Source organism: Chlorocebus sabaeus, chromosome X, assembly GCF_047675955.1.
Source record: "Chlorocebus sabaeus isolate Y175 chromosome X, mChlSab1.0.hap1, whole genome shotgun sequence".
In the NCBI taxonomy this organism is placed as follows: domain Eukaryota; kingdom Metazoa; phylum Chordata; class Mammalia; order Primates; family Cercopithecidae; genus Chlorocebus; species Chlorocebus sabaeus.
Genome location: NC_132933.1, coordinates 50,618,265 through 50,633,420, shown reverse-complemented (window position 1 = coordinate 50,633,420; position 15,156 = coordinate 50,618,265). Strand labels below are relative to the sequence as shown.

The 15,156-nt window shown below is 39.3% G+C and overlaps 1 protein-coding gene across 8 annotated transcripts in view; it reads left to right on the top strand.

The window, feature by feature from the left end:
• Positions 1 to 6,251: 6,251 nt before the first annotated feature.
• The window catches only part of LOC103232380 (ras-related protein Rab-40A-like), a 186,544-nt gene continuing 177,639 nt past the window's right edge, over positions 6,252 to 15,156 (top strand). For 3 of the 8 annotated variants that reach the window (XR_012091928.1, XR_012091933.1, XM_073013503.1), the window contains exon 1: positions 6,263 to 6,373. The gene's annotated coding sequence lies outside the window, so the exon portion shown is untranslated. Of the gene's footprint in view, positions 6,374 to 15,156 lie in introns of all 8 variants that reach the window. The other 5 variants (XR_012091930.1, XR_012091931.1, XR_012091932.1 and 2 more) reach the window with 4 other exon arrangements.

Sequence of the window (15,156 nt, the reverse complement as noted above, 5' to 3'; positions counted from 1 at the left end):
TACTTTAAGCTGTTACGGTATTTATGTAAATATATGTCTTTTATTCTTACCAAACCCCCCAAACAAAAAATCTTATATCTGCTGATTATTACCTAAGGCTCTAATGTGTACCCACATATTATTAAATTCAATTATAAACTTATCCCAAACATTATTTCAGCCTAACTCCTAATTAAAGCATTTTCTAAAACAAACCAAAAAAATCCATTAAAAATTTGATGTTGTAGGCTAAAACTTTTTGTTTCTTAAGATTATCAAAAAACTCTCAATACTAGAATAATTCTTAAATTTAGCAATTTCCCCTCAAGAGTATTCTCTAGATACAAGTTGATGTAGCTTAATTCAGTAAAGCAAGCCACTGAAAATGCCTGGATGAATTCATGTAACTTCATAAACACACAGGTTTGGTCCTGGCCTTTTTAGTGAGATTACATATGCAAGTGTCTGAATACTAGTGAGAATGCCCTCTAGATCAGCAGAAGATCAAAAGGAGCAGATACCAAGCACACTAATTAGTATCTCATAATGCCTTGCTCAACCACACCCCCATGAGAAACAGCAGTGATAGAAATTAAGCAATAAACAGAAGTTTGAGCAAGCTGTAGTAATTTCCCGTAGGGTTGGTAAATTTCGTGCCAGCTGCTGAGGTCATATGATTAACCCAAATCAATAAAACTCAGCACATTTTTTATCATGTCTAACGCTAAACTGTAAGCCATAAAAGGCAATAGCTAAAATGAAAATAAACTATGAAAGTGACTTTATTATCTTCTGACTTCACAATAGCTAAGACCCAAACTGGGATTAGATACCCCATTATGCTTAGCCATAAACTTAAATAACTGAATAAATAAAGTTATTTGCCAGAGTGCTACTACCAGCAACAACCTAAATCTCAGAGGATTTGGCGGTGCTTTATATTCCTCTAGAGGAGGCTGTTCTGTAATTGATAAACTCTGACAAACCTCACCATCTCTTGTCGATTCAGCCTGTATACTGCTATCTTCAGCTAACCCAAAAAAGTCTTAAAGTAATCACAAATATTTACATTAAAATGTTAGGTCAAGGTATAGTCTATGAGATGGGAAGAAATGGGCTACAGTTTCTAATTAAAGAACACTCCACCTATAATAACCTCTATGAAACTAAAGGTAAAAGGAGGATTTAGTAGTAAATTAGGAACAGAGAGCTCAGTTGAATGAACATGAACACACCACCTATCAGCCTCCTGAAATACTTTAACAAACCCAAATTTATAATTAACACAAATTTATGTATAAAAGAAGGTAAGTCACGACAAAATAATCATACTGGAAAGTGTGCTTAGGTAAACCAAAATGTATCTGAATTCAAAACACCTGGCTTACACCCAGAAGATTTCATATTAATCTGACCACTTTGAACCAAAACTAACAAAACTCAACAATTACATATATTTAAATGAAAGCCTTCATTCATAAAAAGTACAGAAGATAGAAATTCAATTAGGTGCTATAGAAATAGTACTGTAAGGGAACAATGCCAAGAATAATTTTTAAAGTATAAAAAAAGCAAAGCCACGAGATAGTGATGCTTTGTAGTTTTCATTTACATTTCCCTAATGATTAATGACGTTTGAGTATATTTTCATGTACTTATTTGACAGTTGTTTATCTTCTATAGATAAGTGTCTATTCGACTCTTTTGCCTATTCATTTATTGGAATGTTTAATTGAATTTTGTGATATTTTCTATATTTTAGATACAAGTACTTATCAGATATGATTTTCAAACATTTTCTCCCAATCAGGGACTTGTCTTTTCATTCTCTTAACAGTGTCTTTATAAGACCCAGAGTTTTTAACTTTGACACATTCCAAATTACTGATTTATTCATCTAAGAAATCTTTACCTAACTCAAGGTCACAATTTTGCTCTCCCATGTTTTCTTCTACAAGTTTTACAGCTTTAGGTTTTATATTTACATCTATGATCCATTATGAATTGCCTTTTGAATTGTCTTTTGTACATGGTACAATATATAGATCACAGTATGTAATTGTGTATATGAATATCTACTTGTTTCAGCATGATACACTGAAAATACCATCTTTTATACATTGAATGGCTTCTGCACCTTTGTCAAAAGTCAGTTGTCCAATATATGTAGGTCAATTTTTAGGTGGTTTATTTTGTTCTTTTGATCTGTTCTTCTGCCTTGATGCCAGTAGCACACTGTCTTAATTACTATGGGTTTGTAAGAAGTCTTAAAATTAGGTAGTGTTTGTCATCCATTTTGTTCTTTCTCAAAGTTGTTTGCATAGTCTAGATCCTTTGTATATTTACATGAATTTTAGAAACAGCATTTTACTTTCTGTTAAAACTATATCAGTTAGGATTTTTATTGGGATTGTTCTGAATATATAGATCAGTTTAAACAGAACAGGCATCTTAACAATACTGAGTTTTCCAACTCATGAAGACAGTATGTCTCTCTATTTATTTAGGTCTTCTTTAATTTCTCTTTGCAATGTTATGTAGTGTTCACTATACAGACCTGTCACATATTTGGATAGATTATTCCTAGTTATTTCATATTTCTTGGTGCTCTTATAAATGCCAGTATTTTGAATTACATTTTTCTTTTCACTGAGCTGTCAGCTGCCAAATGTTTAACAGTAGCTGTTAACTAATCTTCTAGGTTGAGATCTCAGACTATAAAATGGAAAAGGTACCTGATACTTAGCAGGCATTTGCCTGTGTTTCCATGTCAGCTTTCAGAAGTTATTGAAAATATACTGTAACTAGAGGAAAAAAGTCCCAGAGACAAATCAACAGGTCATCTCCAGAAAAATCCATCGTAAAATAGTTTAGTAGATTTCAACTTTATATGTGGTCAGAATTGAATCTATTGAATTGTGGGGTTTGTTACCTACTCCCCACCACCAGCAATCCATCTCAGTGAATTCCTGGGATCTTGGGTGTTGAGAAAGAAAGAGAGAGAGAGAGTGAACATATATGTATGTGGATATGTATGTGTGTATGAATGTGTATATTGCTGAAGCTGCCAGAAGTATTTATTGTGAGGAATACTTCAGGTTAATTACGGTGGTCATATCAGACCAGTTCAGTTCCTAGGACATACTAGAAAACAAATCAAAGTGATGGTTATTTTCTTTTCCGAGCTGTCTTGGCCCACCTTGTTACCATGGTGACTCAGTGACTGCCATGAGATTTGGTGCAGAATGAGCATTCTTTTATGTTTTTTGCCTGAAACACGTATTATTATGATAGTTGTTAAGTGGCTGTTTTCCAATTCTGATATTCCTTCTGGAATTATCAGTTTGCATTTGAGAAAAAGATAGAGCTTTTTCTTCTCCCTTATTTATCAATGTATTTATTAACATTTATTGATGTCAGTGTGACTCAGATTCCCATGTTCCTCAAAGGGTTACCCTCTGTAATTATTAATATATATTTTTTGTATGAGGCCATTCTTGCCTTGTAATACAAAAATACCTGAGATGGTAATTTATGAAGACAAAGGTTTAATTGGCTCATGGTTCTGCAGGCTGGACAGGAAGTATGGCCCCAGGATCTGCTTAGCTTCTTGGGAAGCCTCAGAGAGCTTTTAATCATGGCAGAAGGCAAAGCAGTAGCAGGCATGTCACATGGCAAGAGTGGGAGCAAGAGAGACAGACAAGGGGAAGGTTTCAGACTTTTAAACAGCAGATGAATCAAAACCAGGGAGGTGAGGTGAGAGGTGTCTACATTTTGAGTAATTTCTTTTGTTGTTTCTGTTACTCATCCACGATTGAAAAGCAATGCTGTGGATGGCAACAAGGTCTATGAAAAGTTTAAATCCTTTGATGTCTAATTTCATTGTTAGTTGTTCCTGCTACTCAGCTTTAAATTTCTGTGTCTTGTCTTGTGTGTCCAGTAGGTAACAATTTTTTCAATTCAGTAATTCTTATTCAGTGATTAATGTATGAGACACTGAAGAAACATCACAGAGAATAAGAGAAGAAGAATCCCTGGAGCTATCATTCTAGTTTGGGGAAACTGGCAATAAGCAATCAATGAGTGAGGCAATTTCATATGGGGATTTGTGTTTTGAAGAAAATTAACAGGTAGAGTAGAAAATGACTGAGACAGGGATTATCATAGATGGGGTTGTCAGTGAAGCTCTTTCTCAGAAAGTGACACTTGAGCTGAGTCCTGAACAACAGAAAGAAGCTAGGCATGGAGAGGCCATTTTGTCAATGTCCCTGTGCTGTGTATGGGCACCATTGATCTAGGAGCAGAGGACAAGTTGGAGTGGCTGAAGCCTGGCCCATAAATGCAGACAAGTAGGAGATGAGGTTGAAAGGGCAGACAAGAGCCACAAGGTTTGGATCTTTTAAGGAGTTTGGGTTTTATTCTGAGTGTGGAAGGCTAGAGTATGGGAGTGACGTGATGTGATCCTTGTTTTCAGAAAGCGACTCTGGCCACTGTTTGGAGAATGGACTGGAGAGGGACAAAATAAAGAGTGGGGATAACCATTAGAAGAATATTGCAGAAATTCAGGGAAGAGGCACAGGTGAATGATGCCAGGACTACAGCTGTGTGCAGAGGAAGGGTTAGACCTGGACAGGTCGTGTTTGGAGGTAGGGCATGGGGGACCTGCAATGGCTGTGTGTGTGGGGTGTGTGGGGATAAGGCATAGTCAAGGAGGACCGCTCGGCTGTTTGTTTGGCCATGCAGAGAAATGGTGGGCTGTTTTCTGAGATCAGTTCTTCCAAGTGCTTCTGAGGCATTCTTTTTTTTTTTTTTTTTTTTTTTTTTTTGAGACGGAGTCTCGCTGTATGGCCCAGGGTGTTCTGAGGCATTCTTAAGGTAATTAGTCAACCAACAGTGGTTGTAGTGAAAAAAAGTGATTTTAAAATGCATCAGTTGATGACTAATATTCATACCTGAGGGTAGACGGAAAGAGGAGAGTAAGGATTGAAAACTACCTACTGGGTACTATGCATATAACCTGAGTGGCAAAATAATCTGCACACCAAACCCTTGTGACACACGATTTGCCTGTATAACAAACCTTCACATGTACTCCTGAAACTAAAATCAAAGTTAAAAAATGAACAAAAGGGCGAGGTGGCGGGCGCCTGTAGTCCCAGCTACTCCGGAGGCTGAGGCAGGAGAATGGCGTAAACCCGGGAGGCGGAGCTTGCAGTGAGCTGAGATCCGGCCACTGCACTCCAGCCTGGGCGACAGAGCGAGACTCCGTCTCAAAAAAAAAAAAAAAAAAACAAAAATTTAAAAAATAAGTAAAATCAAAAGCTATATAAGGCAAAAATAGGTAAATTTGACAGCAAAATTAAACTATTATTTAACAAAAGATACCACAAACAAAAGTAGAGGACTCCAATAGATTGGAGGAAAATATGTCATTTTATAATAAAGAATGAGTATCTGGATCATAAATAAATAAATAAGAAAAAGGAAAAACAAGACTCATTTGTAAGACTATTAAGCTTTATTTAATTTATTGAATTGGCTTGATTTAATCTTTCCACAATGTAAACATATATCAAAACATTACAGTGTACCCCATAGTATATACAATTATTTGTCAGTTAAAATTAAAATTTAAAAAATACCCGAGTTGATAAATAGGATTCAGTTGCAAGACTATTAAACTTTCTTTCTCCACTATCTCTGCCTTAGAATTTTCAAGTTAATGTGATCCCTGGCCATTTATATTTTTAAAAACCAGAACACAGGGACTTTTTTTTTAATTTTAATTTTAATTTTAAGTTCCATGGTACATGTAAAATATGTTTTGTCCTGTATTATAAGTACTATATAATCCTGGTTTTACTGACAAGACTTTGAGTGATTTTATGGTGAAATAACAGTATTCAAAGTCACAAGGTTTTTACATGGCAGAACTAAGGTTTGTCTCTAGTCTGTATACAGAGCACACACTCCTAACCAGTACACTTAGGAAGAAGAGACATATTTGTTGAACTATGTCAACCCATGGTGGTTGGTGTGACTTTGAGACCATAGCTCTTTTATCTGTGTTTCTGTAGTCATTCTACATTGTACCAGATGGTATTTATTTAAGAAAAAGTAATAATTTTAAAAATAAAAACATTAATAAACATCATAATTACTTTGTACTAGACAACTTGGCTGTTGATATAGATAATTCCTTGGACCCCCAAGATGAATGAGTTCTTTTCCCTTTTAGGAACTCAGAGTTCATCAAAGTGGAGCCCTCATTATGAGATTAGTGTCCTTATAAGAAGAGACACAGAGAGCTTGCTTGCTCTCTGCATGCACACACCATTGCTCTCTGTCCCTGAGATCTTGCTGGAGACAGGGCTACTCAGTCCCTCTTTGCTGGGTGAGTATAGATGTGGTGTGGTGACTTACTCAAGGGTACCTAGAGTTAGTAGGATAAGTATGTCTCCTGTCTCATATCCAGCTGCATGTCCATTATACACAGCTGTATTAGTTTGTTTTCATGCTCCTGATAAAGACATACCCAAAACTGGAACAAAAAAAAAGGTTTAATTGGACTTACAGTTCCACATGGCTGGAGAGGCCTCAGAATCGTGGTGGGAGGTGAAAGGTTCTTCTTACATGGTGGCAGCAAGAGAAAATGAGGAAGAAGCAAAAGCGGAAACTCCTGATAATCCCATCAGATCTCATGAGTCTCATTAACTATCACGAGAATAGCACGAGAAAGACTGGCCTCCATGATTCAGTTACGTCTCCCTGGGTCCCTCCCACAACATGTGGGAATTCCGGGGAATACAATTCAAGTTGAGATTTCAATGGGGACACAGCCAAACCATATCATACCACCCCTAGCCCCTCCAAATCTCATGTCCTCACATTTCAAAACCAATCATGCCTTCCCAAGAGTCCCCCAGAGTCTTAACTCATTTCAGTATTAACCCAAAAGTCCATAGTCCAAAGTCTCATCTGAGACAAGGCAAGTCCCTTCCACCTATGAGCCTGTAAAATCAAAAGCAAGCTAGTTACTTCCTAGGTAGAATGGGGATAGAGGTATTGGATAAACGCAGCCATTCCAAATGGGAGAAATTGGCCAAAACAAAGGGGTTACAGGGCCCATGCAAGTCCAAAATCCAGCAGGGCAGTCAAATGTTAAGGCTCCAAAGTGATCTCCTTTGATTCCAGGTCTCGCATCCAGGTCACACTGATGCAACAGGTGGGTTCCCATGATCTTGGACAGCTCCACCCCTGTGGCTTTGCAGGGTACAGCCTCCCTCCTGGCTGCTTTCATGGGCTGGTGTTGAGTGTCAGTGACTTTTCTAGGCATATGGTGCAAACTGTCAGTGGATCTACCATTCTGGGGTCTGGAAGACAGTGACTGTCTTCTCACAGCTCCACTAGGCAGTGCCCCAGTAGGGACTCTGTGTGGGGGCTCCAATCACAAATTTTTCTTCTTCACTGCCCTAGCAGAGGTTCTCCATGAGCGTCCCGCCCCTGTAGCAAACTTTTGCCTGGGCATCCAGGAGTTTCCATACATCTTCTGAAATCTAGATGGAGGTTCCCAAACTGCAATTCTTGACTTTTGTGCACCTGCAAGCTCAACACCACGTGGAAGCTGCCAAGGCTTGGGGCTTCCCCCGTCTGAAGCCATAGCCCGGGCTGTATGTTGGCTCCTTTCAGCCACAGCTGGGACACAGGGCACCAAGTCCCTAGGCTACACACAGCATAGGGACCCTAGGTCCAGCCCAGGAAACCACTTTTTTTTCCTGGGCCTCCACGCCTATGATGGGCCGGGCTGCTGTGAAGGTCTCTGACATGGCCTAAAGCATTGTCTTGGGGATTAACATTAGGCTCCTTGCTACATATGCAAATATCTGCAGCCAGCTTGAATTTCTCCCCAGAAAATGGGTTTTTCTTCTCTATCACATAGTCAGGCTGCAAATTTTCCAAACTGTTATGCTGTGTTTCCCTTATAAAACTGAATGCCTTTAATAGAACCCAAGTCACCTCTTGAATGCTTTGCTGCTTAGAAATTTCTTCTGCCAGATACCCTAAATCATCTTTCTCAAGTTCCAACTTCCACAAATCTCTAGGGCAGGGGCAAAATGCTGCCAGTCTCTTTGCTAAAACATAACAAGAGTCACCTTTACTCCAGTTCCCAACAAGTTCCTCATCTCCATCTGAGACCACCTCAGCCTGTATCTTATTGTCCATATTGCTATCAGCATTTTGGGCAAAGTCATTCAACAAGTCTCTAGGAGCTTCCAGACTTTCCCACATTTTCCTGTCTTCTTCTGAGCCTTCCAAACTGTTCTACCCTCTGCCTGTTACCCAGTTCCAAAGTTGCTTCCACATTTTCGGGTATCTTTTCAGCAACACCCCACTCTACTGGTAACAATTTACTGTATTAGTTCATTTTTACACTGCCGATAAAGACATACTCAAAACTGGGAACAAAAAAGGGTTTAATTGGACTTACAGTTCCACATGGCTAGGGAGGCCTCAGATTTACGGTGGGAGGCGAAAGGCCCTTCTTACCTGGCGGCAGCAAGAGAAAATGAGGAAGAAGCAAAAGCGGAAACCCCTGATAAACCCATCAGATCTCATGAGACTCATTAACTAGCACAAGAATAGCATGGGAAAGACTGGCCCCCATGATTCAGTTACCTCCCCCTGGGTCCCTCCCACAACATGTGGGAATTCCGGGAGATACAATTCAAGTTGAGATTTAGATGGGGACACAGCCAAACCATATCAACAGCATTAGCCGTGTTCATATCTGTAGTGCTTCACTTTTCAGGGGCTCAGTGGATATGTGCTTCTCTGAGGTTAACCTACAGATAATATATGGGAACACTAAGTATCTTCAAATAAGAAAAAATAGGGTGTTGGATTTTTTATGTAGCCTAAACTGTAATGGGAAATTAGAAGAAAAATTCCTAGAATCATACATCATGTTCTCTTTTGTAACTTTCTTCCTTCAGTCAACATACAGTTTGTGAGATTTACATTTATTGTTGTCTATAGTAGTAGATCATTCATCATCATTGGTGGATACTGTTACATCTAGTGGATATTTCACAGTAAGCATATCTGCTATGTGGATTTTTTCTAGTTTTTGACATTATGAATAACAGCGTGATGAATGTCTTGTACATATCTTTGGATAAACATTTATTTTTCTTTCTTTTGGGTGTGTACCTTTCCCAGACCTAAGAATGAAATTTCTGAGTTGTAGGATGTGTGTATGATCAGCTCAGTCAATACTGCCAGCACTTTTTCAAAGTAGTTGTTGAATTTGTATTTTCACCGGTGCTGTGAAAATTACACAGCTTCCATATCCTCACCAACACTTGGTGTTTTCCATCTTTTTAATTTTCTTTTTCTGGTGTAAGTGTGGTGGTATCTCATTATGGGTTTTAATTATACTTTAATTTCTCATTCACTCTCTGGAGTTTTAAATCTCTTTTCTCTCTTTGTTTTTGCTTTTCAATTTACATGTTCAGTATCCCTAATCTGCAAATCCAAAAGCCTCCAGTATCTGAAATTTTTTGATCATTGACATGATGCTCAAAGGAAATGCTCATTGGAGCATTTCAGATTTTGGATTTTCAGATTAATGATATTCAACCTGTATTTGCTTATTACACTGGATCTTTGGTTTGTGGAGTTTACATTCTCAATTTTGCTGATTGTATCCCCATTGTGCTGTTACTTACGTTGCTCTGGCCCCTCCTATTTCCTGTAAATTAGTAGAGTTAGAGGCTTCATCCAGTTCAGGATTTTTTTGGCAAGAGTACCTCGGATGTGTTACATATCCTATATCCTTACGCCAAGTCTTAGTTCAGGCTGCTTTACCAAATTACCACAGACTAGGTGGCTTAAATAACAAGCATTTACTTCTCATGAGTCTGGAAGCTAGAAGTCTAATCAGGATGCCAGTATGGTTGGGTTCCTGGTGAGAATCCTCTTCCTGGTTGTGTCCTCACATGGCCTTTCCTTGGTGTGTGCATGCAGAGAGCAAGCAAGCTCTCTGTGTCTCTTCTTATAAGGACACTAATCTCATAATGAGGGCTCCACTTTGATGACCTAATTATTTCCCAAAAGTCCTATTTTTAAATACTGTCACATTGGAGATTACGGTTTCCACATATGAGTTTTGGGAGTACACAAGCGTTCAATTCATAGGCATACAAAGAACCTCATTGTGTCTGATTGTCACTCCTACCTTGACATTAAGATTGAGCACTGGGCTCAGGTGTTGTTAGACTGATCCATCCATTGTGAAATGTCCCATCTGCTTTTTACCTCATGATTTTTTACAATCTCTGATCTTTACCAAGATCTGCATTTCATTAAAAATTCTACAGTGATGGTGTTTAGATAGTACAATTTCTTCTGCATTTATTAGCTGGACATTTTCTATAAGAGAAACTCCCCCGCTTCAACCCCCGCCAACTATTAGGCTTAACTGAGGTATGGCACACACAGGAAAGGAAGGACAAATATTTAATCATTTTGCAGTATTTCCAGTTTTAAGAATAAGTATTGTTTCTGTAGGATCCTCCACAGATGAGCAGTGAGTTGGTTTTGTTTGAGTTTTTTCTTTTAGAGTGTCATCACGACTCAGAGATGTTTCTGTATGTGATGTGTTTTAACTCACTGTAGGCACTGTAATGTTTTTGATGCTTAAATTGTTCTTATTTGGTCTGTGGAAGTCCTATCAGGTTGGCTTCTGAGTCTTTTTGACATGTTCGCTGGTATGATCATTCAGTCCAGACTCATCTGGTACAGCTTGACCACAGACTTGGATTCGGCCATTTTTCCTTGTAGGTAATATTTTTAGAGGACTGAATCTGGGTACTAGAGTTGCTCATTGCTACTGGGTTGGCCATTGCTTCTTAACTTTTTCAGTGCATCAGACCAGTAAATAGGTATTATATTTTTAAGAGAATATACATGATCAGCTTCTATCCTGGGCTGCTACTCTGTTCCCTTATAAGTAATTATTTTTATCAGTTTTTGTTTTAACCGACTATTTTAAAGAATTTAATAGAATGTTACATGGCTGTTAGTTTTCTCCTCTCCTCAGAGGTAAAAGGTGGCATATCCAACCTCAGTCAAGTTTCTAGAAGCTCAGAGGTGTGGAGCATTTGAGATATCCCTTCTAAGGTGAAGGATAAATACTTGCACCTGGCCTCTCCTACAACCAAAAAAGAGGTACACCATCTGGTGGGCTTCTTTGGATTTTGGAGGCAACATACTCTTCATATGGGTGTGTAACTCTGACCTATTTACTGAGTAACACAAAAAGCTGCTAGTGTTGAATGGGGCCTAGAACAAGAGAGGGCTCTGCAGCAGGTCCAGGCTGCTATGCAAGCTGCTATGCCACTTGGGCCATATGATCAAGCAGATCCAATGGTGCTTGAGTTGTCAGTGACAGATAGGGATGCCCTTGGGAACCTTTGGCAGGCACCCATAGGTGAATGGCAACACAGGCCCTGCCATCTTTCCTAGATAACTACAGTTCTTTTGAGAAACAACTCTTGGCCTGCTAATGGGCCTTAGTAGAGACTGGAAACAACCAAGTTTTCACGTGACCTGAGCTGCCCACCATGACCTGTGTGTTATCCAACCCACATAGCCATAAAGTTGGGTATGTACAGCAGCACTCACTCCATCAACAAAGGTAGGTAGTATATATGAAATCGAGCTCAAGCAAGCACAGAAGGCATAAGTAAGTTACTTGAGGAAGCAGCTCAAATGCCCATGGCCCTCATTTTTGCTACACTCCTTTCTTTCTCCCAGCCTGCACCTATAATCTAAGTTCCCTATGATCAGTTGACAGAGAAAGAGAATTTTGGTTTACAGATGATTCTGCAAAATATGCAGGCACTACTCAGAAGTGGACAGCTAACACTACATCCCCTTTCTGGGATGTCCCTGAAGGACAATGGTGAATGGAAACTCTCCCAGTGGGCAGAACTTTGAGCAGTGTACAGTGTACCTGGTTGATCACTTCGCTTGGACAAATGGCTGGACCTGCCATTTCTATATATACTGATTCATGGACTGTGGAAAATAGTTTGGCTGCATGATCAGGAACTTGGAAAGGACATGATTGGAAAATTGGTGACAAAGAAATTTAGGGAAGAAGTACTTGGATAGACCAACACACATTGCGAATCAAGCTTTCAATACATAAACTTTACTGGACACATTCTTACTGCAGCATTCTGCCCCCGGCTCATAAAATTCATGTCCTTCTCACATGCAAAATATTCTGACTCCATCCCAGTAGCCCCAATGTCTTTACCAAATCAAATATGGATGAGACTCAAGGCATGATATATTCTGAGGCAGATTCCCTCAAACTGTGAGGCTATAAAATCAAAACAAGTTATCTACTTCCAAAATGCAACAGCGAGACAGGCATAGGATAGATATTCTAATTCCAAAAGGGAAAAATAGGCAAGAAAAGAGGAGTAATGGGTCCCAAGTAAGTGCAAAACTGAACAGGGCAAACAACGTTCAATCTCAAAGCTGGAGAATAATCTTTCTTGACTCCATGTCCCACCTTCTGAGCACACTGGGGTATGGATTAAGCTCCAAGGCCTCAGGAAGCCCCACCCCTATGGCTTTGCTGGGTTGCGCCCTTGCAGCAGCTCTCATGGGTTGGAGTCTCCTGCCTGCAGCTCTTCCAGGCTGGGGCTGCATGCTGATGGATTTAGAGGTTCATGGTCTCAGTGGCAACCCTATGCCTGTGGCTCAACTAGGCATTACCCTAGTGATAACTCTATAGTGCCTCTGCCCCTGCAGCAGGTTTCTGCCTGGGTCACAGGGATGTCTGATACATCCTTTAAAATCTAGGTGAAGGAAGCGGTGCCCCCATAGCTCTTGCACTCTACTCACTTGCAGAATTAGCACCATGTGGGAACCAGCAATGCTTACAATTTGCACCCTTCACAGGAGCAGCCCGAGCATACCTAGGTCCACTTGAGATACAGCTGGGGCTGCCAGGCAGCACTGTACTAGAATTCAGGGATCAGAGTCCCAAGATGGTTCTGAGCAGTGAGCCCATGAGGGACATCCCAGGCCTGTCCCTTGAAATCATTCTGCCCTCCTAGATCTCTGGACTTGTAGGAAAGGGGCAACTTTGAATATATCTGAAATGTCTTCAGAGTCTTTCTCCAATGCATTGTCCTGATGAACAGCACCTGGCTTCCTTCTAGCCATGCTAATCCCATTATCAGAGAGTTGCTTGGCTGTACTCTTGCATGCTTTTTTATTCTTTATATGACATGAATGTGAATTTTCCAAATGTTTATGTTCTGATTCCCCCCCCCCTTTTTTTTTGAGGTGAAGTTTCGTTCTTGTTGTCCAGGCTGGAGCACAATGGCGCAATCTTGCCTCACTGCAACCTCCGCCTCCTGTGTTCAAGCAATTCTCCTGCCTCAGCCTCCCAAGTAGCTGGGATTACAGGCGCCTGCCACCTGCCACCATACCTGGCTAATTTTTATATATTTAGTAGAGATGGGGTTTCACCGTGTTGACCAGGCTGGTCTTGAACTTCTGACCTCAGGTGATCCCCTGCCTCAGCCTCCCAAAGTGCTGAGATTACAGGCATGAGCCACCATGCCTGGCCCTCTGATTCCTTTTTAATTATAAATTATAAATTCTGTCTTTAAATCATTTCTCTTTTCTTACATCTTACTGTATGCAGTTACAGATGCCACACAGTTCCTCCAATACTTTGCTTAGAAATTTCTTCTGCCAGATACTTTAGTTCATCACTCTTAAATTCTGCCTTCCATAAAGCCCTTGGGCATCAAAACAATACAGTCAAGTTCTTTGCCAATTTATAACAAGAATTGCCTCTATGCCAGTTTCTAATAATATATTCCTAATTTTCATCCAAGACCTGGTGAGAATGGTCTTTACTGTCCATATTTCTACCAATGTTCTGATCATAGTAACTTAGGTAATCTCTAAGAAGATTCAGACTTTTCTTACAGCCATACTCTTCTTCTGAGGCCTCACCAGAATTGCCCTTAATACTCTGTTCATGGCAATGTAGGCTTTTGCTAGCTGGCTCCTCCGAACTCTTCTAGCTGCTATTACCCAGTTCCAAAGCCACTTTAACATTTTCAGTTATTTGTTGTTTCAAAACCCCACTTCTTTGGTACATATTTTCCTAATCCATTTTTGTGCTGCTAGAACAATGTCACAGACTGTGTAATTTGTAATTTATAATTTATTGGCTCACAGTTCTGGAGGTTGGGAAGTCCAAGATCGAGGGGCTGGCATCTGGTGAGGGCTTTTTATTGTATCATCCCGTGGCAGAAGGGCAAAGAGAGGAGGAGAGACAGCAAGAGGGGGAACAAACTTGTCCTTTTATGAAGAACCTACTCCCACAGTAATGGCATTAATCTGTTTCTGGGTGCAGAATCACCATGACCCTAGACATCTTAAAGGTCCCACCTTCCAACACCTTTATATTGGGAATCAGGTTTCCAACAAATGAACTTTGGAAGACACATTCAAACTATACCACTGTGGATACCAACTAGAAGCAAGTCACTAACTCCAGCTCACACACAATGAGACAGATTATACAAAGAAGTAAATAACAAGAAACAAGAATCACTGGGTGCATACTTAGATTATACTTACCACAACATCACTAGGCCATTTCTCCTTATTGATTACTGGGAATGCTTCATATGTCATGATAATTAGACTCATATAATTTAGTATTATAACCTAATTTAATATTACATTTTTATAATGCAATTTTAATATAATATATTTGATATATTAATATAATATTTAGATAAATATTTAATAATTTGATATTATATATCATATAATTTAGTATTATAGTTTTAAAGTAATATAGTTCATTATATAAATAAATTAAGCAGTACCCAGTGCATGTGAGCACTGAGAGAAATTAGAGCATTCAAATTCCTAGTGACTTCAGGACACAATGCCTTAATGAAATTCCAGTTTCTGTTACTGAGCAGGCATTACAAAGCAATTTGTCTGATTTACATAACTGTTCCTAAATTTCCATAATTTAATCTAAATTATACATTAAATAGGCTACTTGAATAAATGTTAAGATAAAAAGATTTAGTGATACCTTTTTGTTCTTTTTATTTTATC